This window comes from Hemitrygon akajei, chromosome 9 (genome assembly GCF_048418815.1).
Source record: "Hemitrygon akajei chromosome 9, sHemAka1.3, whole genome shotgun sequence".
NCBI classification, from domain to species: domain Eukaryota; kingdom Metazoa; phylum Chordata; class Chondrichthyes; order Myliobatiformes; family Dasyatidae; genus Hemitrygon; species Hemitrygon akajei.
Window position 1 is genome coordinate 48,753,449 of NC_133132.1, and position 25,914 is coordinate 48,779,362.

Here is a 25,914-nt window from a genome sequence, read left to right on the forward strand (position 1 = left end):
ATTAGCAGTAATTACTAGTGCCTGCCCAGCTGACACGAGCAGGTTCCAGAGAGCTGCCGACTGCACTGTTCACGCAGAAATAAGCGCAGGGCCTGTTGCAGGAAGTGAGCTTCCTCTTCAGCACGAAGAATGACTGCAATTCATAGTTTATTGGAACGAATTGGCCATGACGCAGCCCTAAGAGATTGCGCGATACGGCACAGAACCAAGTACATCTGACCACACCGCAAACCTGTGATGCAGTGCCAGGCATTCACGACCAAATTAGCCAGTTACACACAGAGAAACCCGTGGTGTTTTACTGATGTAACCGCTGACTGGTCGAGAATTAGCCCATACATAACCAAGATATAAAAAGAAGCTTCTTTATCCATTGAGCTGATAGTGTCTTGGGAGCTGGCTTTCTTTTAAACTACTCCTTTACCAGACCTTCATAATTCATCTCCAATTGCCCCAGTGAAGAATTAGTTATGTTAGAAGTTCTAGACTCCTGTCCAGCCAAGCTAGATCCTAAAATATAAATATACCTTCTGTCACAATCATTATGCTAACTTACTAGTTAGATTTCTACATTTATTTAATTATTTGTATTTATATCTCCCGTCTGTCAAGCTGGATTTGCAACTTAAGTCTCCAGATCAGGAATGGGAAAGCAGCAATCTACACATTCTGGAAATGAAAACTGGAAGTGCTCAAAACACTCAGCCAGCCGGGCAGCATCTGTAGAGACAGAAACAGTTTCGGAAGGATGACTTTTCCTCAGAACTGGCCCTGCCGAACTGGAAAGGCCAGCTTTCTGAAATAGTTCAGTGCTACACCCCAAAGGCCGGAACATGCCTGGTTGAAGGTGAGGCTCTAACTCCTCAAAAGATTAGACTGTGTCTCAAAGAAACAGCGCGGCGGTCGAAAGACAGAGGCCAGAACTGGAGAATTCAAGTGCAAGCTACACTTTTATGGGATGAATGGGGGTTATTGTGCACAGCAGTCACTTCGGTTCAAATGAGTCATTGCTTCTTACTTGACAATTCTCCATCCCACCTTGACCTGCCTTTGAATGACACTCTCTCAATGAAGTCCAGTGTAAACGTGAGGAACACAGCAACTCAGTGCCTAACCAAACACGATACACAGCTGCCACTGGGTTCAACAACCAGATATCTAGTCTTCCCAAATGCTGAAACTCCATCAGTCTGTAACACCATTTCTGCTTCTACCTCCACAGATGCTGACTGACCAGCACTGCGTTTTCTCCAAATCAGCAATCCAGGCCTCTGCACACTTGCTCAGTTCTTTAAACACACTCAGCTACCTCAGTCGAGTGAATGTACCAGAGTACCCAGAGCTGATGGGAACTGAGGGACTCTTCTACAAGGACATAGTGACCGCCACGTGTTTGCAGGCAGAGCAGCCGCAGGACAAGACTTGTAAGCGGAATAAGGAACAACCTGATTCACTCGGCACCGACTCCACACTCCGATCAGTGAGAATGGAAAACCATCTTATTTTGCAGATGTTGAGATCTTGTCCAATCCATCACCCGGTCAAATTGCTTACCTGGTGACGTCAGCCACAGACCAGCAGGGATTCCAAATCTGGGGTCCATGGTTCACAGACCCATTGGTTAATGGCAAGGCTCCATGGCGTAAAGGTTGGGAACCCCTGGACTACAGCTGCAGGCAACAATCAACCCTGTGGATGCCAGGTACCATTAACCTGAACCCACTCACAGTGCTCCTCAAAAGACAAGCAACGTCCAGATTTCAACTTGGCCCGCTGGCAGTTTAAAAACCCCACTCTAGCAATGATTCAGGGTGAGGTGATCTTAAGTGTCCTCGTGTCAAGTTTGAACAAGGTTAAACTGAACAATGATCTACTCTGCACTCACTACCTGGGAAACCGAGATTGAAAGTACTGGGTTGACACTGTGATAATTATGGAAAAGCCTGCAAAGTGTGATTTTCCCATTGAAACAATGCCCAAAAGGGATCAGATGAAAGAAGTGTTATGAAAACCTGTGACACGACTGGTTTTTCAGCATTAAACAACCAGTGTAACTTTTCCTGAGTCAATAGCAAAGAATGCTATGGGTTATTCAATAGCTATACCTGTTGACACTACCTAATCTCAAATAAGAATAATGCAGCCTACAGAGAGGCTGTCACAGTGGTGTTGTGGTGAACTACATATACCTGTCTGGACACGCCCCCCAGCTGACTGCTCCTGTGGCCCCGCCCACTGACCGTGGCTCCTCCCACAGACCCTGGTATAAGGGCGATTGAGGCCTGAGCCCGGCCCTCAGTCTCCAGGATGTAGTATGGTGGTCAACTACTGCTTGTTCTTTCTTCCAGTCAATAAAAGCCGATATCTCGCCTCACATCTCAGAGAGTTATTGATGGTGCATCAGGTGTCAAGAAAACAACCTCTCCCTCAATGTCACAAAAACAAAGGAGCTAGTTGTGGACTACAGGAGGAATGGAGACAGGCTAACCCTTATAGACATCATTGGATCTGGAGTTGAGAGGGTGAACAGCTTTAAATTCCTTAGCATAAACATCACTGAGGATCTCACATGGCCTGTACGTTCCAGCTGTGTGGTGAAAAAGGCACAACAGCGCCTCTTTCACCTCAGACGGTTGAGAAGTTTGGTAAGGGCTCCCAAATCCTAAGAACTTTCTACAGGGACACAGTTGAGAGCATCCTGACTGGCTGCATCACTGCCTGGTATGGGAAATGTACTTCCCTCAATCACAGGACTCTGCAGAGACTGGTGCGAATCTGTAGATGTGAACTTGCCACTATTCAGGGCATTTACAATTACAAGTGTGTAAAAAGGGTCCGAAGGATCATTGGGGACCCGAGTCACCCCAACCACAAACTGTTCCAGCTGCTACCATCCGGGAAACGGTACCACAGCATAAAAGCCAGGACCAACAGGCTCCAGGACAGCTTCTTCCACCAGGCCATCAGACTGATTAATTCATGCTGACACAACTGTATTTCTATGTTATATTGACTATCTTGTTATACATAATATTTATTATAAATTACTATAATTGCACACTGCACATTTGAACGGAGACGTAACACAAAGATTTTTACTCCTCATGGAAATGAAGGATGTCAATTCAGTTCAATGATGTCCACTTTACATGGGCAGAGATTCATTTTAGTCTACTGTTTGCTCACTTGCCACCAAGGAAAACCTAACATCATAAATGGCTCCCCGACAAGATGAATGCCTTTTATGCAGAGGCTCTGAAAGGGAAAATTATACCACAGCAGCGCGAATCCCTGCAGCACCTGGTGACCCTGTGATCTTTGTCCCGGAGGCTGATGTCAGAGCATCTTTCAAGAGGGTGGGCCTTCGTGAGGCATCAAGCCCTAATAGTGCCTGGTAGGCAGTGAAAACCTCTGCTAACCAACGGGTGGGAGCGTTCAAGGACGTCTTCAGTCTCTGACTGCTGCAGTCGGAGGCTCCCAGCTGCTTCAAAAGGACGACAATCGTACCAGCGCCCAAGATGACCAGGGAGAGCCGCCTCAGTGACTACTGCCCAGGAGGCACTCACATCTACTGTGATGAAGGGCTTTGACAAGCTAGAATTCACTCCTGATAAGCAAGAGCCTGGACCCAGTGGAATTTGCCACAGTGGGTCTACAGTGGATGCAATCTCACTAGCTCTTCTCTCAGCTTTGGACCACGTGGACAGCAGCAGTACCTCCACCAGGCTGCCGTTTAGTGATTACAGCTCAGTCCTCAGCACCATCATCCCCTCAATATTAATAATCCAACTTTGAGACCTCCGCACCTGGATCCTCGACTTCCTTATCGTGAGAAATAACCGCTTCCTCACTGAAGATCGGCACTGGCGCACCTTCACCCGCTGCTCTACTCTCTCTACACCCGTGATCGTGTGGCTCAACCGCCATTCATAAATTTTTTGGCAGAACCTCAGATGGCGATGAGGAGACGTACAGGAGCCAGCTGCTTGTGTGGTGTCACAATAACCTCGCAGTCAGTGTCAGTAAGACCAGGGAACTGATCGTGGGAAGGGGAATTCAGAAGAATGCGGACCGGTCCTCACTGAGGGGGTCAGAAGTGGAAAAGGTGAGCGGTCCCTGGGTGCCGAGATCTCTAAAGATCTACCCTGGACCCGACATACTGATGCAATCGCAAAGAAGGCACGTCCCCGGTTATATTTCAGTCAAGGTTTCGGGAGAAGTGGAGAGCATTCTAACCGGTTGCATCACTGTCTGGTGTGGAGGGGTCACTGCACAGGGATGGAGATAAGCTGCAGAAAGTTGCAAGCTCAGCCAGCTCCATCATGGGCACTAGGACAGCTTCAAACAGCCATGCCTCAAAGTGCTGGCATCCATCGTTAAGGACCCTCATCACCCAGGACATGCCCTCTTCTCATTGCTACCACCGGGGAGGTGGTACAGGAGCCTAAAAGCACACACAGGACATTTTAGGAACAGATTCTTACCCTCTGCCATCAGATTTCTGAACAATCCATGAATTTCCACTGCTTTTGCACCACTTATTTCTATTTTTATATTTCTAATTGTAATTTCTGTGAATTTGTGTTTTTTTTATGTATTGCTCTGTACTACTCCATGAAACAACAAATTTTACAATGCACCTGATTGGGAAATGGTGAGAACTGCACTCTTAAGAGTGATGTGACCTCAAATGTGTTCCAACCACAGGCAAGGTGCAACCAACACATGCACCTACGACCCCTGTCTTCACGTACGCGTACACCGGCAAGTCCAGCACACTCTTTCCGCTGAATGCTGCAGAAAGCGAGAATGAAATGCACCAAATCTGGGGCTGGAAGCTGTGGGTGGGGAGGGGGCTGAATTAGTCGCCGTGGAATTGATTAGGACTGGTGGTGGGAGTTGCCAGGCTGCGTGTGTGGCAGGTGGATAGACGACAAGACTCGAGACCGGATAAGTTACTGCAGTTGAAGGGAACGTTCTTGGCCCAACATCCTGGTCATGCCCAAATGTCGGGGAAACATACAGCATCCCTGCGCTATCCCAGCATCAGCTGGCCATCTTATGAACGACTGATAGTCTGTGCAGGCAGAATGGCGTATCCCCGCTTGTGCGACGGATACTAAAAACTAGACACGGTTAGGGAGCATTCCGGAGTTACGTGAGAACAGCAGATATTAATTCAAACAAGAACCAGGCCTCAGTTCTTATTGTAAATGTAAATAAGTTCAAGAAACTTCCAATCAGCTTTCAATTTTTTGTAAATTGCAAGCAGTAAATTGAAGGTAAAACTACAGACTGCTCCACAAACTAAGAGGTTGCATATGCAAGGGCCCAGATGATGGGGTTATGTTAATTGTCTTGCATCAAACCAGGAAACACGGCCAAGTTATTGCCACCATCGTGACTTGAGTTCAAGCTGGCAGACAAGATGGATGTTGTCAAATATGGGCGCAGGTGTAGGCAATCAATAGTTTTTGTGTACTCATCATATTTATGAACTTAGAGACAGCCCTGATAACATTGATTTTGGGTGCCTGGCTCTCTGTCATCAAAAGGTTTTAGAATATTGGCTAGTTTCTCCCAAAGGTGCTTGGACCTACAGAGGAGTCTTATCCATCACAATGTGCTTCCACTGTCTATTTCAAAGGAGCCACTTGTCAACCCAAAGTATTGAAGTAACCAATGTCCTTGTAACTATTGAAGTTGCATTGAATCACCTACTGTTACCTTTGATCTTAAGGGTATAAGAACGTGATGTACCTTTGGGTGTGAGCTTCAGCCCAGTGTGTCTCCAGAATGATGCCTACTTGTACTGAGACTTCTGTATCGCCATCTTCACTGTCTCTCTGGTGACTTTGATCACAGGCATTTCAGATAAAGCAGCAGCCTGCAGGAAGGGAGGTTTAGCTTGTGGCTAGAATGGACCCAAAGTAACTTTGTGTGCTGTCCGAGTCTACAGACGGTGTTTGTGATGTGGCCACAGGTTTTTCCATTCCACCTGTACCTCACCGTGCTTGTGCTTGTGATCATAAACCCAGCTTGACTTGGCAGAGTAAGAGCCCTAGCCTAGCACAACAGAAAATCACATTGAAATGGACCACAAGCTTACAGACACTGGAGAATGGGGAAACAGAAATGCCCGGCTCTCTCCTCCCTATTCACAATATGACCAAGTTGCTACTTACCAAGGGCTCTCTATCATTCAGGATTTTACATTGCTTCGCATACAAATATGACAGAAGACCTGTAGGAGAGAGAAGAAGAGAACATACTTTAGAGGCTCCAAAGAAATAATATGTGTAGAAATTTATCTTTCTAAATTAAGGACGAGCTGGAATAATTAATTCCAAGCACACTCAAAGCAAGACATCAGATTCACAGTTGCTGATGACCTGCTGGGTCTCATCCCCACTCACAACCAGTGAGGGGTGTGACGGTAGGGTGGACGGGGGAAATGGGTGGGATAGCACCTGAGGTTTGGAGCTTCGACCGAAGTCAATCGCACGGCAAACAGGCGCTGCCAGGAGCAAACGCGGACTCTGTGCCGACAGCAAGGGTTCCTTGTTGCCATGGCCCATCACTGCCGCCCGCTCGCAGCTGTCAGGCAGTCGAGGAAACACTGCCAACTCCAGTTTCTCCAATCAACCCACTAATAACACAAAGTTGTCTTTCTAGTTAGTATTGCTTCCTTTATTAACAATTCCACAGATGCGCAGTGGAAGGTATTCTGACTGGGTGCATCACAGCCTGGTTAAAAATAACTCCAATGCACAAAAAAGCAACCGGCTGTGGAGCGTGGCGGGTCCGGGCAGTTTCATCACAGGTACAGCTCTTCCCACCGACGACATCTTAATATGAGACGTCTCAGGAAGGCAGCGACCAGCATCCTAGCCACACCCTTTTCCCCACGCTGCCAGTGGGCAGGAGTTACAGACCTTCATCTCAAAGTTCAACAGCTTTCAGGCTTCTGAACCAATCTGAAAATCTTTAACATTGCCTGCAATTGTTCCTTCTCATTTTCTCTCTGTCTCTCTCAACACACACACACTGCCACGTACAAGTTTTGTTACATTTATCCTGTTTATTTTGCACGTCTGTAATTTATGAGCATTTAAGATCAAGACAACTTATGCCTGCCTCATCTTATATGTGCTGCAAAAAGCTAATTTCCATGGCATTCATTCCGTGTACAAATGCCAATGACAACAATAAGCGTGTAGAAACTTGCTCAGTTTTCCTGTCACTATCACTGTCGCACATGAAGGCGACACTCACACATGAAGCAAAGGACGCTCCGTGATGCTATCCCATAAAAGGACTAGCTGAAAGGGCAGGCCATTTGGCCCACTGAGCCTGGACAGCCATTTTCATCACGGTATAATGCTCTTGAACTTACTTCTACTTTCTTTCCTGTCCCTCTAATCTTGAACAACCAATGGCTCGGAATGAAAGTTCCAGAATCTGTGGCCTTTCAAGAAATTTCTCATTTCCTACTTGATCAGTCATCGTTCAGATGTGACATTCTCTTAGCAACAAAACCCTCTCAGAAATTCTTATAGTTCAAAAAGATCATCTCTCAAACTGATAAAAGTAGAATCAACAAACTCATTCGTAAGGCCAGTGATGTTGTGGGGGTGGAACTGGACTCTCTGACAGTGGTGTCTGAAAAGAGGATGCTGTCCAAGTTGCATGCCATCTTGGACAATGACTCCCATCCACTCCATAATGTACTGGTTAGGCACAGGAGTACATTCAGCCAGAGACTCATTCCACTGAGATGCAACACTGAGCGTCATAGGAAGTCATTCCTGCCTGTGGCCATCAAACTTTACAACTCCTCCCTCGGAGTGTCAGACACCCTGAGCCAATAGGCTGGTCCTGGACTTATTTCCACTTGACATAATTTACTTATTATTATTTAATTATTTATGGTTTTATATTGCTATATTTCTACACTATTGTTGGTTGGTGCGACTGTAATGAACCCCAATTTCCCTCGGGAGCAATAAAGTATGTCTGTCTGTCTGAACTGTCCTGTCCTGCTTGCTGTGCAAGTGTATATCTTATGGGGTACTCTAAGTGTGGACTCGAGTCTTCCTACTCAACCCCCCCCCCCCCCCCCCCCTTGCAATAATGGCTATCATTTCATTTGCCTTTCAATAACTTGCTGCACCAGCTTGCTCACCTTGTGTTTCTAGTATGAAATCTCAATCTGGATAATCTGGCATCTTCTTCCACTTGACACAATATTGCTTTTCTCTTTATCACTCCAGACTGGATCATGTTGCACTTGCCTGCATTACACTCCACTTGCTTAATTTGAGTCCATTATTTACATCCCCCTGCCAATTCTCTGTGCTCTTTCTGCCTTGTTCCAAGTTTCATTAATAAAGGCTGTAAATGGCTGTGGTCCAGATCCAACCTTATCGCAAACCACTAGTTACTCTTAGCCAATCTCAGGGTAACCTATTTATTGACTCATTTTCAGTTTAACCAAACATCTACTCCACAGTGCCACTCGCTATTACCTTGTACTCTAGCTCAAATGTACCCCTGTTAAATGCCTTTTGAAAGTCCCCACACATTTATTGCTTCCCTTTTATCTGTCCTGTTCAAAAGATCCTCAAAAGAACTCTTAAAAGATCTGTCAAATACAATTTCCCTTTCATAAAATCATGTTGGCTCTGCACAATTGCACCACAATTTTCCAAGAGTCCTGCTATTATTTCCTCAACAGCCATTTCCAGCATTTCCCCAGTACAGATTGGCATACAGTATGTAGGGTCTTCTCCAGAAATTAAGGAACTTTAGCTAATCGCATGCAGTGCATCCACCATCTCTTAGTGCCACTTTTTGTAAAGAGAATACTGATCATCAACTGTGAGTAGTTCCATTACTGGCCCAGTACTTTAATTTTCTATTGTCAATGATCGTTTAAATTCCAGCCTCCCTGTGTCCCTGGGCTGTCATCTTTTATTGGGATGCTTTTAATATTTTCTACCATGAAGATAAACACAAAACACATTTTCAAAGTCTCAGCCATTGTCAACATTAATTCCCATTCTCATCTTCAATCACCAACAATTACTCGACAAAGTATTTTCCTTTCCATCTACTTGCAGAAGCTCTTTTTATTTGTTTTGTATGTTTTTCAGATTAGATAATTTTTGAAGTTGGGGTTGGCACGGTAGCGATGTTAGCGCAATGCTTTAAAGCACAGGTGACCAAGGTCCAGTTTGGCCATTATCGCAAAATACGAAGGAGAACACCTCGCTCCACTATCCCGGCTTGGTTCATCTCCATCCAATCAGACAACACACTGAAATCCAGAAGACTGGTGGAATACATGCCGAGCAGCTGCTTTCACCATTCCAAATCCTTCCAGTATTATACAGCAGACTTTACTATTCTTGGCGAAGTGCCGAACCATGTGTTTAGCAGGGCGGAGGAGGAGATATGGAGGTCAGCAGGGTGAAGGTGAAGGGTGGTTTTGTAGTCAAAGGGGTGCCCCTACTAAAAGGCCACAAGTTAGGCAGTGTTGGCACATGGCCTAGTGGATAAGGCATCGGTCTAGTGATCTGAAGGTCACTGGTTCAAGCCTCAGCTGAGGCAGTGTGTTGTGTCCTTGCTCAAGGGACTTAACAACACTTTGCTCTGCTTGGGTCCTAGTGCACAACATCGGTGACGTGGAGAGGGGAAGGCTTGCAGCTTGGGCAACTGCCGGTCTCCCATACAACCCTGCCCAGGCCTGCGCCCTGGAAACCTTCCATGGTCTCACGAGACTAATGGATGCCTATATAAACAAGACTTGATGAAATGTCACCTCAGTGGGTGAACAGCAAGGCTGGTTACGTGATTGGAACTGCTCTAATCTGGGACGAACAATCCGGGCGAGAGTGGCGGAGGAATACTGATAAAACAGAGCGAGACTCTGGGTCCGCTACTGGGAGGAATGGACCATCATCCGTAGAGAAAGCTCGATCAACACTCACGTGCAGTTTTAACCTCAACTATGAGCAATAGATCACCTTCTGTTCAGCGGGTTTATACCAGGCCCTATTTATTCATTGAAGTGGATGTAAAAGATCCCAAGGCACTGTAGAAAAAGAGCAATGGTAATTTTCTCTATCATGAATAAGGAGTAGACTCCCAGCCTCCTATCAGGTTGTGGGCCGATCTGCCAGTAACATCAAATCCAGACTTCTGCTTTCTTCCAAACAGACCACAAAGGATAGGCCAAAACACCTCTGTCATGATCATCCTCAGCACAGATGCTCCACAGGTCACGCCCTCAGTCCCTTACTCTGCTCCCTAAACACACATGACTGTGTGGCCAGATTCTGCTCCATGCCTTTCTACAAGTTTGCAGGTGATACCATTGCTGTGTGCCGCACCTCAAACAATGAAGAGCTGGCATACAGGAAGGAGATAGAGAGCCTAGCTGCATGGTGTCATGACAACTGCCTTCCCTTCAAAGTCAACAAATGAGCCGGTCTTTGATTTCAGAGAGACCTTACAAAGACATTTTGTGGACAAGCATGTTCCCACAAAGTTATTCAGAGTCTTCCCCAACCAGAAGCCATGAGTGAACAAAAGGATTCAAAATACTCTTGAGGGCAGACAAGAGGTCTGGGAATGACCACAGAAAGTGCTCACTTGGGAAATGGCAATTGCAGACTAAACATGAATCACAGAGAGATGCTCGACAGCTGTGTTAGGGCTTGGATCCTGCAAGGTAAAACCAAGCAGTATAAAGACAACGAGGTTTGTCTCCCGGAAGAGCTCAATGCCTCTTGTGCTCACTTTGACTGCCAGAACACGGAGGCAACGTCACGCATCCCCCGCAGAGCCCAGCAACAGCGCAACCTCAGTCTCCGAGGCCGACGTGAGAGCATCCTTCAGGAGGGCAAATCCGCAAAAACCATCTGGCCTAGGCGACGTACCCGGCCGAGCACCGAAGAGCCGTACTGATTAACAGGCTGGAGTGTTCACGGGCATTTTCAAGGTCTTGAGTCAGCAGTAAAGCCATCGGCTTCAAGCAGGCATCGATCATACCTGTGCCCAAGAAGAACATGGTAGCCTGTCTCAATGATCATCATTTCAATGCACTTGCATCCACGGCTTCGAAAGGTTGATCAGGAGGGCACATCGACACCTGCCTGGGGAGCAACCTGGATCCACTTTAATTTCCCTACCATCGCAACAGGTGAACTGCAGATCCCACTTCATCGGCTCGTCACTCAGCTCTGGAGCATCTGGACAATGAAGGCGATTACATCAGGATGCTCTTCATTAACTGTAGCTCGGCATTCAGCACCACCATCCCCTTGAAAGCCATGACTACGCTCCAAGACCTGGGTCTCAGTACCTTCCTGTGTAGTGGCGTCCTCGATTTTGTCACTTGCAGACCCCATTTAGTTCAGATTGGCAACGGCGTCTCCTCCACAGCCACCATCAGCACAGACTCACCCCAAGGCTGTGTACTTGGCCTCTGCTTTACTAGTTTAATACCCATGACTATGAGGCTAACTACAGCTCCAATGCCGTATTTGTTTGCTGATGACGCCACTCTCATTGGCCGAATAGGAGGGAGAAAATCTCATTGATCGCTGCCACAACAACAACCAATGAGCTGACTATTGACTACAAGAAAAGGAAGCTGGAGGTCCAGGAGCCAGTCCTCATTCGAGGGTCAGAGGTGGAGAGGGTCAGTAGCTTTAAATTCATTGGTGTAAACATATCAGAGGATCCATCAGTTTCATTACAAAGAAGGCACAGTGGCACCTCTACTCTCTCAGAAGTTTGCATAGATTCAACATGTCCTCAAAAACTTTGCCGAACCTCTATCAATGCACAGTGGAGATCAACTTCCATAATTGGGTGCATCATGGCCGGGTATTGAAACACCAGTGCCCAGGAACGGAAAGTGTTGAATACAGCGCAGTCCACCACAGGCGGAGTCCCTACACCATTAAGCACATTAACAAGGAGCACTGCCTCAAGAATGCAGTACCCGTCAGCAAAAACGCCCACTGCCCAGGCATTCTCTCTTCTCCTATCAGGTAGAAGGTAAAAAAGTCAGAAAGCACTATCTCCTCTTCTATCCCTCAATTATAGACTCCTGCACAGTAAGATGGACTCTCGACCTCACAATCTACTTCGTTATGAACTTACACTTTATCATTTTCCTGCTCTGCACCTTTTCGATACCAATTACAATTTCATTCTTATTGTTTTGCCTTATTTTACCTCAATGCACTGTGTAATGATTTGATAAACTGCATGCAAGGCAAGATTTTCACTGTATCTTGGTACAAATGACAATAATAAACCAATACCAGTAACCTTGCTTGTCAAGAATCCTTCTACCCCTTTAAAAATATTCTAGGATTCTGCTACTTCTATTGTTTGAAGAAAAGGGGGGGGGGGGTCCAATGACTTGCCACCCACAGAGATGTTGCTTTTTTGCTACATCTGTCTTAAGTGGGCAAATTTCTTTTTGTTCAAACTACTATGATTCAACCTCACCAAAACAGGATCTGGTCATTGTCACATTGGGGTGACGCGGTAGCACAACACTTTACAGTACAGGCGACTCGGGTTCCATTCCCACCACAGTCTGTAAGGAGTTTGTACGTTCTCCCCGTGACTGCGTGGGTTTCCTCCGGGTGCTCCGGTTTCCTCCCACAGTCCAAGGTTGTAAATTTTCCCATATTTAGGTTAAGATTAAATCAGGGATTGCTGGCTCAAAGGGACAGAAGGGCCTGTTCCACACTGTACCTCAGTCAATAAATATTTGATTGTGGGATCTTGTGCTCAAGTCTACCGAGTCAACTCAGATATAAAAGCAGTGCTAATGTTTCTGACCATAAAGTCCTTTTCAACATCACAGGCATGGAAACAGATGTCTTTAGTTTTTGAAGTGGGTATCACACTGGAGTTCAATAAAAGTGCAGGTTTTTCCTGAGAAGTTCTTAATTTAAAAAAAAGAGCAGCTACTATGATTTGAGAGTCAACAATAGATAACCTACTTGCCATCAAAACATAACACTTTCCTGACGGCTTTTCTTTAAAACCGAATCTGTTTAATACTCAGCCAGCAGTTCCTGTCGATGAACTCCATCGCCTTGATACATTAAGGTGATCACAGGGAAGATGATTACGTGACACAATATTAGGAAATGAGAAATAAATGGTGGTCATCGCATGGCAAAGTATCCAGGGTTTCCTTCATCCATAATGTATATAGAAGGCAGCAGCACAGCCTCGGGATTTAAGGGGAGGTTTCTATTCTGATTTAGATTATAAAACCAATTCACTAGATGTTGAAACAGCAATGTAGCAGAGAGGGGCACAGCTATCGCACAAAGAAATCCCCCCCCCCCCATCTAATTCACCGTCTACCAGCAGGGTAGGTGTAGGTCGTGGTTTATCCCAGTGGTAAGATAAGGGTAATACAATATCAAACATTCAGCTTTGCCCATAAACAGAGTTGTCTAACTACAGCAATAAACTTCTCCATCGATTCATCTACCATAGACCCAGGGGCAAGTCAAGGCCAACCACAGAGCTATGGGAAAGATTGATTGAAAGCCCATTTCTCCAATCAGAGGGTAGTAAATCTTTACGGATTCGTACCTCAGAGGGCCATGAATGCTCAGTGGTTGCTGCTTTCAAGACCAAGATCAATAAGACCTTTCTTTCTCCAGATTCCAAAGAAAGCAGAGATCATCAAACCCGGGTTGGCGTATGAGAAGCAACTATGGGGACTGCATGTATTCAAGGGGGGGGGGGGGGGGGGGAAGAGGGGACACAAGATTCTGACAGGGCAAGATTGCATGCCGAGGAGTCACCAGAGACAGAAGGTGCTGGAATCTGGAGCAGCCTGCTGGAGGAAGTCAGCAGGCTGAGCAGAGTCTGTGAAAAGAGAGAAACTGTTGATGCTTCACACCGAAGCCCTGCATCACGACTTCAGGAAGTCTGAGTGATGAGAGCATGGGGATATAACCTCATGTTTCAGGACAGGAGATTTAGGGCAAAGATAAAGGGAATTTCCCCTTCTCCTCCCCCCCCCCCCACCCCCAGTCAATTAAATGGTGGTTGTGTGAAAGTCACTACCACAAAGAGTTGGAGGCTAAGTCACTGAATATACTTAAGGGGAAAGACAAACGCTAGATGGACCATTGAAAGGTATGGAAAGCGAGCAGAGATAAGGATTAGAGAGAGATAATTAGCCGCGATACCCTTCAATAGCAGAACGTGCTCAATAGCCCACTGGTTTTCCTATTTTTTTGGTTGCAGGGTAACGTTAACAACGCAGAGGATCTGCTGTGACCTCACTGAATGATGGAACAGACGAGTCCCACTCCCAGATACACCCTTACGTCACGAGTCCCACTCCCAGATACACCCTTACATCTCTCAGGCCCTCAGAACGTGACTGGGATTGCCGATATCGGGAAGCAAACTTCCCCTCCCTCATAGGTGATGGGGGGCCAGAGGACTCGTTACTCTAAATCACATCAAGGCAATCTTCCCGTTTCAGCCCTGTAGAAAACAGTGGAGCTCTGTTCCCAGGCACTCTGCACTACAATTCCAAATTGCCAGATCTAGTCCCAAAGAAATAATATTAATATGAAATAGGGATAAGATCTTACAACCAATGGTCAGCACAGATTGCTTGCTACGGCAGCATAGTGATCGGCATGATGTGATTTCAGCCCGGGGTGTCAGAGTTCAATTCCAGAACTGCTAAGGAAGCTTGTACGTTCTTCCTGTGTGCATTCCTCCAGGTTCTCCAGTTTCTTCCCATGGTCCAAAGACAACAGACTAAATGGTCATTGTAAACTGTCCTGTGATTAGGCTACGGTTAAATAGCAGGATGCGTGGCAGGGTGGAGATACCAAAGGGGGTGTAAGGCACTTCTTCCTTCAACTTGCCTGAAGGTCATCTTTGGGCAAGGTGTAGCACCTGCTTAGACCCCCGATCAGGGTAACATGAAGCCATGGGAGCAGTTGGTGGACGCTCATATATCACAAGTCCTGGTTATGCGATCACTGGTGCCAGGTAGACAACCTTTAAAGAGTATTGATCGTGGCTGGGGTCACCCATTTTGTTAAGACACTGGCCAGAAGGCAGCAATGGCAGACCACTTCAGAAGAAAAATTTGCCAAGAACAACCACGGTCATGACAAATGGAAAACCATGATTGCCTATGTCAGCAACAGGGCACATGATGATGATGATGATGATGAAATAGATGGGTTTCTAGATGGAATGGCTTGTTGTGCTGGAAGCACTTATTCTGCACTAAATGGATAGATCAATAATTAAAACATATAAACTTTTTTTTTTAAAACGAGGAAGGGAGTTGCAGGTTTGATGTTAGTATCGCTGTTTCTTTTTTTGCAAGAGAAGGATTTGGGGTTTTTGATGTTCTTGCTGCCGTTTTTGGGTGGGTAATTTGTTAGTTGGGGTTTAATGCTCTAGCCGCCGTTTTCTGTGTGAGCGACCTGTTAGCTTTGTGTGTGTGGGAGTGGGTTGGGGGTTTGATGCTCCAGCTGCTGTTTTCTGTGTGGGCGATCTGTTAAGATTTTTTCTGCCGGGGAGGGGTGGGGGGTTTGGCATTTTGCTAGCTTGGTTTCTTTTTCATGTGGGGGGGGGGGGGGTTGACGTCTTTACTTTCAACAACTCCCATGGTTTTCTTCTGTATTTTGTGGCTGTCTGAAGACGAACGTCAGAGTTGTGCTGTACATGCATACTTTGACAATTGAATGAACCTTTGAAGTCAGGGCCATTGGATCTTCAGATCTAACTTTGTGACAGTTGTTTGAGACGTGGATTCTGCTAATAAAGCCAATACTTACTACGCATTTCCAGTTGCCCTTTGAGATGGCACAGAATCTCTTTCCAGTGAAGGTTATTCCACAGGATTGTTGGTGTTCCACCATTCAGTGTTAAACGCACAAGAAATAGTTACATGGGCAAAGTCTGGACTGTGACAGAGCAATTTGGAATTTGTACTTTGACTGCATGTTAAACCTATACGTGCACTCCCAGATCTCATCATCTCATTATTAAACAGGCAGTTTCTAGTGCAACTGGAATTTTTGCGATTTAGTACTCTAGCAGAGAGCTGGCTGGTGTCTACCACACAGCCTGGCTACATGAGAACGCGTGCACGCGGAGGATTAATGAGTGCAGCAGGAGAGGAAGCTTGCATCTTGCAACCTATGGCTTGGCATTTGGCGGTGCTGGCCCCAGGCACCCACTGTGGTAACGGGTCACACGAAGGAAGTGGTTACTGCTGCTCCATTCCGACCTCGGTGCCAAGGACTGGCACATCAGCCGAGCGGTGAACGAGCTGCACTTTTGCAGCGTTTACTGGCTCCGCCGGCAGTCGTTCTTGCTGGGGCCCTGAAAAGAGAGCAGGCAGGCCGAGGGGTTCCTCCCTTGCGTTTCAGAGCTAATCTTGGCTCTGCAGTCAACATCACGTGCTGAAAGTAAGCATTCATGACGCATGCTTTATTGTGGTTATCTCTTTAATTGTCTCAAAATTAATTATATGCTGCAGCTCTATCGAATTTGGGTGCACGCTATTGAGTGCTTGGTCAGTGTCAATGTGCACAGACACCGTTCTCTCACCTCCTGCTGCTGAGGTTCAGCAAGAGCATAATACCAGCATCACATGCATATATAACTGAGCGAAAAGATTAGGGGCAGAAAGGACACTCCAGTTGTCTGAGGAATCGTGAACCAGGAGTCAACGTCTAAGGACAAGACTGAGATGAGGAGGTATCACTTCTACCATAGCTGGATGAACCAGTAACCATCATCAAGTGCTGCGCCATATGAGGTAGGTGATCATGGCCTTTAATTATGATTGCTCCTGGCAAATTTTTCTATAGAAAATGGTTTGCTATTCCTTCTTCAGGGCAGTGTCTTGACAAGACAGGTGACCCCAGCGTTGTCAATACTCTTCAGAGATTGTCTGTCTGACTTCAGTGGCTGCATAACCAGATGCTCATACGACCATACTCCACCTGCTCCCGTCGCTTCTCGTGACCCTGATCAGGGGGCTACACCTTACCCAAGGGTGACCTGCAGGCTAGCGGAGGGAAGGAGCACTTGATACCTCCTTTGGTAGAGATATACACCTCCAGCCCACTTATCCAAGAACCAGTGTTATTCCCTATTATAGTTAAAAACAAATCATTAAGTATATTCAAGAAACAATTAGGTAGTTCTGTCAGGGGTAGAGGGTTAAGGGGAATCTGGATGATAGTGGAGCACGCTCTAGGGGCTCCTCCTCCTCCGATGTTCCAGGCTTCTATCTGCTATACAGAACATAAAACTATCAAAAACTAATCCTCAGAGCCCATGACTCATCCTACTCTTCATAGCACTGCTAAAGGTGAGGAAATGCACTGAACTATTTCAACAGTTCTAAGCTCAGTGCACACATTTTCAAGCTCTTTCTATATTCTGCACACATCTAACGCCCACTCTCAGTTCGCCTTGCTTAAATTAAGAAACAGGCACGTTAGAGGTTTGCAGGAATGGCTTTTTACCATGCTGACGTTATCTTTCTTCTGCACTTTGAACCAAGTTTGTCTGCGTAAGAGGTCACTCCTTGCATCCTTCTCTTCATCTCCAAGTCATTAGTTTTTCAAATGCTGCCAATTCTGTGTCTAGATTTTATGTCAAACCCTCCACCAGCCCATCTGTTATTTTTTGACAAAACACAAGACTGTTATAAAAATGCTGGTTTACTTATATACCTCTCAAGCTCTTGAAAACTGATTGCTTACAACCAAAAACTCATGAGTGGTTTTCTTACATGAAGTCCTTAATCACGACTCTGTAGGACTTACAGCATTGAATTTCGTCTCATTAACACAGGTAGGGAGCAAGTCGGGCTTCCCAACCTTTTTTATGCCGCGGCGCCCCTACCATTAACCAAGGGGCCCATGGACCCTAGGCTAGGAATCTCCGAGTTAAAGGAAGCAAGGTTCACTTGGGCGATTTTAGACCTCGCTGCAACCGCTTCAAGCCCTGGACGCCAACACAAGCACGGAAAAAGGTCTCAAAGCCCAGTGGTTAGTGGAAACAGTCGGTATCATTCAGAAACTGGACACAGAGGAGGAAAAACAATTTAACAGGCGACGTGCATAGAATAACGGTGAGCAGATCAGATGAATTGCTGTGCACAGGTAACTTGCATGTTGGCAATGCCTGTGTAGTAATGGCCTTCAAGCCGAGCAATTTTAAATTCCTAAATTCTTGAATAAACTTGTTCTGGGTTGCTAAATGTCTAACCCATTGTCCTGAGCCAAAGCCCTCCATTTCTAGACGTCACCCCATGGAAACAGCTTCTCAGTATCTACTCTGTAAATCCTTCACACAATATTTTGAGCCTCAACGTCTGTTGACATTGGTGCTACATCTACAGGTCCTTTCACAATCGAACAAACACACCATGCCCTCATGGAACTCCATTTTGGTCTCCTGCCTTTTTAAAAAAAAATATAGGGTAGAACAGAAAGGGAGTGCCACAAGATTAATTCCCAGTTTAAATAATCTCAAGCATCCAGAAAGGCAGAGCTGGGCCTCTACACGGACCCTCTCGGTTATTGGTAGAGATCCATTGCAAAAAAAGAGTTTGGAAAACCTGATTTAGAGATTTTAGGTTAGTAAGGTTCAGACTGACTATTTTGCCCAGACAAATATAAAGGCAGCAGAATTCCTCTTTTTGCTAACCAAGAATGGGTTAGATGCTAGGAACCAGCAAAGTAACAGACCTGCGGAGATGGCAGACTGAAGACAAGCAGAGATTTAGTGTAGCTTGGAGCTCGTGGCCTATAACTAGGGTGGAAGAAATGAAACTGGATAGGCACCAGGAGAGTACGATTCATTGAGCTACTGGAGAAAGAACAGGAGAACAGACCTGGACTGAAAGCCCCACCAAAAGCTGCTATGAACTCAATGCACCAAATGGCCCCCCTTCTAGACACAAAGGCTCTCCCGAGCCCACGATTCAACTTCTTCAAACAAGAGGTTAATGTCTCTTTCTCAAGGACACAATCATTTGCATGAGTATACACTTTACTCCATTAAGTGGAAGCTAAGCTGGTCCCTTGGGCTGGTATGCCCAGTGTCAGCACAGAAATGGGACCTTCGTCCCACTATATGCAGGTCCATCTACACTAATCTGATTTGCCTGCATTACTTCTGTATTCTTAAATGCCTTGCAGAGTTGAATTTTATAGCTCACAGAGAAACAACCAGTGGTCACTTCATTATGCACTTCCTGTACCTAAGAGGGGCCACTAAGTATATGTTTCTGGTCTCCTGCTGCTTTAGCCCATTCACTTCAAAGTTCACTGTGTTGTGCATTCAGAGATGATATTCTGCACATCACTGTTGTAATGCATGGTTATTTGAGTAACTATCACCTTCCAGTACCAGTCTGGCCACTTTCCTCTGTCCTGTCTCATTAACTAGGTATTTTCACCCACAGAAATGATGCTCACTGGATGATTTCTTGTTCTTTGCAGCAGTCTCTGTAAATTGCAGGGACTGTTGTGCATGAAAATCCTAGGAGATCACCAGTTGCTGAGATACTCAAACCTCTCCGTTTGGCTCCAACAATCATCCCAAGGTCAAAATCACTTAGATCACATTTCATCCCATTCTGATGTTTGGTCTGAACAATTGAACCTCATGACCATGTCTACATGCTTTTATGCACTGAGCTGTTGCTATGTGGTTGGCTGATTAGATAGCTGCATTAACGAGCAGGTGTACAGGTGCAGTTAATAAACTGGCCTTGTCTTCACTTGGGGGGTACATCAGACATTGAAAGAAGCAGCTTCATTGACCTTTATGTCTTTTTAATTGGGAGGGGCAGAAAGGGGCAGATTTGTAGGTGTGAGGTGTTGGGTTTGCTGTGGATCACATCTGGATAACTTCACTTGCCCCATCATTGAAATGTTCCCACAACCTATGGGCTACTTTCAAGGACTTCATCTCATGTTCTTGATATTTATTGCTGATTTATTTATTTTTTATTTTGTATTTACACAGTTTGCTGCCTTTCCAATGCTGGTGCAACACCCAAATTGGTGTGGGATTTCATTGATTCTAATATGGTTATTATTCGATTATGGATTTATAAAGTATGCCTGCAAGAAGTTGAACCTCAGGGTTGTATATGGTGACATACATGTACTTTGACAATAAATTTACACTGAACTTTGCTCTCCTCTTTAACTTACTAAGCTTACAAATGTACACACAGGTTCCCAATCAGACCATGTGAAACTCACTACAACAAATAACGCCTACAGTAGCAGATGACCATGAGATTACTGGCACAGTGCAAGAAATTCTACATCATCTTTAAATATATGAAGTTACTGGGAAGAGGCTGCAAAATGGTATGTAGGAAATTGGAACAATGGAATGTGGGGGGGGGGGAACAGAACACATGGGCTGCATTTATTTTCTGTGGAAAATGTGCATAAAGTTCATTTAATGGGCTTGCTAATTAACAGTGAACCACACCATGCATATGGATGGTTAATGCTCTGAATGAGAAACACACAGATGCCATCTCAGGTCATATTTTTGCATAAACTTCAAGTGGGAGACAACAATGTGCTAGCAAGAGTAAATACAAGAACCAAAGCCCAGCTGGATGGACAGAAGGCTGAAAAGAAAGGGGACAATGGAGACACGAAATCAGAGGATTTGTCGGATGTTGTAGTGGATGAGCAAACCAAGGAGAGGTCAGATTGGAAAGGGAGCAATAGAAGGATTAATAAGAAAATATCAGCACCTAAGTTACAGAGAAAGGTTGAACGAGTTAGGTCTTTATTCTTTGGAACGTAGAAGGTTGAGGGGGACGACGACGATAGAGGTATTTAAAATTATGAGGGGGATAGATAGAGTTGACGTGGATAGGCTTTTTCCATTGAGAATATGGGAGATTCAAACAAGAGGACATGAGTTGAGAGTTAGGGGGCAATGGAAGAAAGGGAAGGGGGAGGAGCACCAGAGGGAGGTGGTGGGCAGGTAAGGAGATAAGGTGAGAGAGGGAAATGAGAATAGGGAATGCTGAAGGAGAAGTCGGGGGGGGGTTGGCAAATTACTGGAAGTTTGAGAAACCGATGTTCATCAGGTTGTAGGCGACCAGGACAGAATATAAGGTGCTGCTCCTCCAATTTGAGTGTGGCCTCATCGCAGTAGTAGAGGAGGCCATGGACTGACATGCCGAAATGGGAATGGGAAACAGAATTGAAATGGTGGCCACCGGGAGATCCTGCTTTTTCTGGCAGACGGAGCAAGGTGAAGTGACCTCCCACTCTATGTCGAGTCTCACCGATACGTATTTCACCATATGCTTCAATGTACATGTGACAAATAAAGCTCATCTTTAATTTCCTTAAGGGGAAATCTTGCTAGACAAATTTGTTGGAATTCTTTCAGGATAGATGAAAGTTTCGGGCTGTCGTCTACTTGGATTTTCAAGTCCTTTGACAAGGTGCTGCACACGACGCTGCTAAACAAGACTGGCTGGCAGCAAACAAAGAGTAGGAATAAAAGAGTCTATTCTGATTGGCTGCTGGTGACTAATGGCGCCCTGTAGGGGTCAGTCTTGGGTCCACTGCTACTTGTATTACGTTAATAATCTGGTGGCTTTTTGACCCGTTTTGCAGATGATACAGTAGGTGGAGGAGCAGATAGTGTTAAGGAAGCAGGGAGTCTGAAGGAGGGCTTGGACTGATGGAGAATGGGCAAAAAGTGGTAGATAAAATGCCAAGGCTTTATGAGACCACACTTCCTTATGCCATGGACCAACATCATTGAGCAAGGTGTCTGTGGACACCTAGGTTGGGAACCCGACACCTTGTCGTGCCCTAGATTCAACTATTCACCTCCGTATTAGGGACAAATTACAATGACCATTTAGCCAACACATCTTTGGGATTTAGGAGAAAACCAGAACATCCAGGAATGCCACGTGGTCAGAGGGAAAACACTATTTTAAAAAGTTAGGCATCACATATTTTTCCAGTACATGCATCATTTTCAATGACCCTCCCCCTGCTCTAAAATGGAAGGATTGAAAGTACAGGTTCAATGCCCCTTCTCTAAATCAATTAAAAAAAAATGCTGACATAATAACACAACTGGGAAATTTCACAAGGTGTTCAGCGGGTTCCTAGACAATGCACAGGTCTCAACGCACCGCAGATAGTTCTGAGAAGTGACCTCACAAATGTAATGTACAGAAGTTAATGAATATAGAAAAACATTGCACATAGCGAAAAATGAAGATCTCGAGCTTGTATTGAAAGAATGGATTCGTCTGTATTCAAGTGAACACTTGCTGCTTAACGGTAAGCCAATCATGAAACAAGCAAAGGTCTGTCATGATGAACTGAAAATCGAAGGCAATTGTGAATATTCAGCAGGCCGGTTGCAGAAACTTCAGAAAAGCATCCAAAGTGCAATTGCGAAGAAAGCACAGCACCGCTTCCACTTCCTTAGGAGGCTGCGGAGATGCAGCACGACATCTGAAACCTCGGCAAGCTTCTAGAGATGTGTCGTGGAGTGTGTGTCGACTGGCTGCGTCACGGCCTGGTATGGAAACACCAATGCCCGTGAATGGAAAATCCAACAAAAGGTAGTGGATTCGGCCATACGTAAACCATCGAGCACACCTACATGAAATGCTGTCGCAGGAGAGCAGCATCCATCACCACCCAGGCCATGCTCTTTTCTTGCTGATGCCATCCGGAAGGTACAGACGCCTCAGGACTCGCACCGAAGAACAGTCACTACCCCTCAACCATCAGGCTCATGAACACAAAACTACACTCACTTGTCCATCCATTGAGATGTTCCCGAAGCAATGATCTCACTTTAATGACTCTTTATCTCGTTTACTTCATGTTCTCGTTATTTATTGCCATTTATTTATATTTGTACAGCTTGTTGTCTTCTGCACTCCTGTTGATTTTTCATTGATCCTGTTATAGTTACTATTCTATAGATTTGCTGAAATCCCCACAGGAAAATGAATATCAGTTTTGTATACAGTGATGTATATGCACTTTGATAATAAATTTACTTTGAAAAAGGCACTGCATTTACTTTTTAAAAAGATTTTAAAGGTATTAAAATTTTAAAGATAGAGCGTCGCTGATCACAAGCTTCAGAGAAATTCATTACGCGAAGATAGTCACTGATGAAAATCTAACGCCAAAGAAGTCGACAATGCTGATTATTTTACTTTTTTTTTTAAAAGGTTTTTTGTAAGGTATAAAAACACAAATACAGTGTACTGTAAATGGAGACTGAAAGCCTTCCACTGTTTGTTGTTCAATAACTGATTCAGGCGTTCATTCTCCCAATGCTGCTACTCTGCTTTTATCACCTTGCACTCATTCTATTTTCATTATATTAATGGTATGTAATCATTTTTACTGTTAAGTACATATGTGCTGTTGGTAAGCAGTCTTTGTCTTAAACTTTTTCCATTGCATTCAAAGTCAGAGTTGGAAATGATGGCGATCCTAATCTATCTCGCATATTGCACAATCTGAAACACTCAGCCCCACGCATTTCGGATAAGGAGCACCCAGCCTGTACTAATGAAAAGCCTAAAAGAAATATTGAAATAGCACCGATGGCAATGACTCACATTGTCCATTAAACAAAACCTCTAGCTCCTGCTTCAAAACTCTGGGGCCTTCATCAGTACAGCCAAGTGATTCGTCAGTACTTAATTCTGCAATTTATTTTTTTAAAAACATAACCTCAGCAGACATCGTGGATTCATCATTGAAAACTCCAGGGCAGGACATGGTTCACACAAATTAAATGCAACATCATGGGAACTCACCACACATTTTGGTCATTTTCCAAATCCTGACATTTCTATCTAAAAAGTCACAGAGGATCCTCTCGTTTACACTCATGTCTGTCACAATCCATTTCATTTTCACCTCCCTCTTGTGTTTTCTTCGTCTTTCTGGCTTGGGTTCATAAGAATGATCCCAGGTACAAAAGGCTAGCATTTAACATCTCTGTACCTACACTCAATGGTGTCGGAAAGGATATAGTGGGCGGTGGGGGAGAACGAGGGAAAGAAAAAGGGGAAAATTTCACTTAAACTACCAAATACTGAAAGGCCTGGATAGAATGAACAGAGTGGATGGTTTCCAGTAGCTGGAGAGTCTATGACCCGAGGACACAGCCTCAGAATAAAAGGACATCCGTTTGGAACGGAGATGAGAGAATTTCTTTAGCCAGAGGGTAGTGAATCTGCAGAATTTGTTGTCACAGAGGGCTATGGAGGCTAAGCAACTAGATGCACTTAAGGCAGAGATTGATCGACTCTTGACTGGTAAGGGCTTAAGGTTTACAGTGAGAAGACAAGAAAATGGGGTTGAAAAAGGAAAAGAAATTCAGCCATGATTGAAGGGTGGACACGACAGGCTAAATTGACTAATTCTGCTCCTTCACATTATGATCATCTCCTTCCACTGGGAACACTCCAGCCAGTCTGACATTCCATGGCTTTCTGCCAATCACTCCACACATCATCATTCTATCTCAGGCCCTTCAACTTTGACCAGTGACTTGCATAACTCAAGTCCAACTCTGACCTGTGACTCACCGGGCAGCTCTCTAGTAAAACCACAACTACTCAGGAAACCAGCGGCACGGGACTGAAGCCAGATTCGAACCCAGCTGCAGAAACGATAGCAAGCTTGCTTCCCGAAGACAGCGGCAAACCAAAAGGATTTTCTGACAGGCTGGTGGCTTCACGGCTGCAATCTGATTTCCAGTTTTTTCCCCCTCCCCCCTTCAAAAAGGAAAGTGCTTCAAATGCCAATGTGGGCTTTTCTCTAGATTTTTGTCCTTGGTAAAATGCTCCTACGTGCATTGTACTTTAACAAGCAAAAATTTTACCTCATTGTTTCGGCAATCCACCTCTCATACTGACTAACACTCATTGATCGAGGCAGACTGGCGCACTTCAGGGAAGGGCGGCCCTGCGGCCTGTATCGGTGCAGCGCTGAATCGAGCCAAACTAAATACTACCGGTTTAATGTTTGATACTCTATGTGTGGTTCGCTCACTCTTCGCCGTTTGCACAACGTGCTCCTCGTGCCCCCCACCCCCCGCACGTTGGGTGTTCGATGCTCTCTTGAACCGGTCCCATGGTGTTTTCTTTTCTACGGCTTTACAGCTGCCTGCAGGAGGCTGAATCGCAGAGTTACATTCTGCATACGCACTTTGATAATAAATGTGCTTTCAATTAAATAATGCGGTGGTGTGACTCAGTTGTTTACAGACAATAGTTACCGACCCAGACCAACAGCAGTCAGAATCATATTGTATTTCTGCCTACTTTAGCCCTCTGTATCCATGCCAAATGTCAAGCACCAACCAAAACATATTCCATTCTCATATTACTTCATTTCCTCCACTTTCCCATCAAATTTCCACAGACGTTATCACCTACCCAATACGCTAGTGGCAAATTAACCTCCTAATCCAGAGCACCGGGAAGAAAACCCACATGACACAGGGAGGACGTGCAAACTCCACACGGACAGCACCCAAGGTCAGGACGGAACCTGGGTCTCTGGCGCCGACAGGCAGCTGCAGCATCGCACTGAGCCAGCGCGAAGAAATCCGAGTTCCACACTTCGATAAAGCACTCCGACTTGCCGGACCGTGCCACAGGGTGGCCAAGAGCGGATCCCCCTCACTGTGATGGGGCTGGATTCAAACGGAGAGAACGTCTGATTTCCACCGCTGAAAGATTTCAGAGCTCGTGCAGGGGTTTCACGACAACCTGGCAGTTTTGTGGGCACCGTTAACGAGACAAGTTCC

At 45.3% G+C, this 25,914-nt stretch overlaps 1 protein-coding gene across 5 annotated transcripts in view; it reads right to left on the bottom strand.

Moving 5' to 3' along the window:
* LOC140733093 (tyrosine-protein kinase Fyn) overlaps nt 1-25,914 on the bottom strand; it is a 226,772-nt gene that overhangs the window by 130,736 nt on the left and 70,122 nt on the right. For 4 of the 5 annotated variants that reach the window (XM_073055931.1, XM_073055938.1, XM_073055937.1 and 1 more), the window contains exon 2: nt 6,186-6,244. The gene's annotated coding sequence lies outside the window, so the exon portion shown is untranslated. Of the gene's footprint in view, nt 1-6,185; nt 6,245-15,866; nt 15,891-25,914 lie in introns of those variants that run through there. The other variant, XM_073055932.1, reaches the window with a different exon arrangement.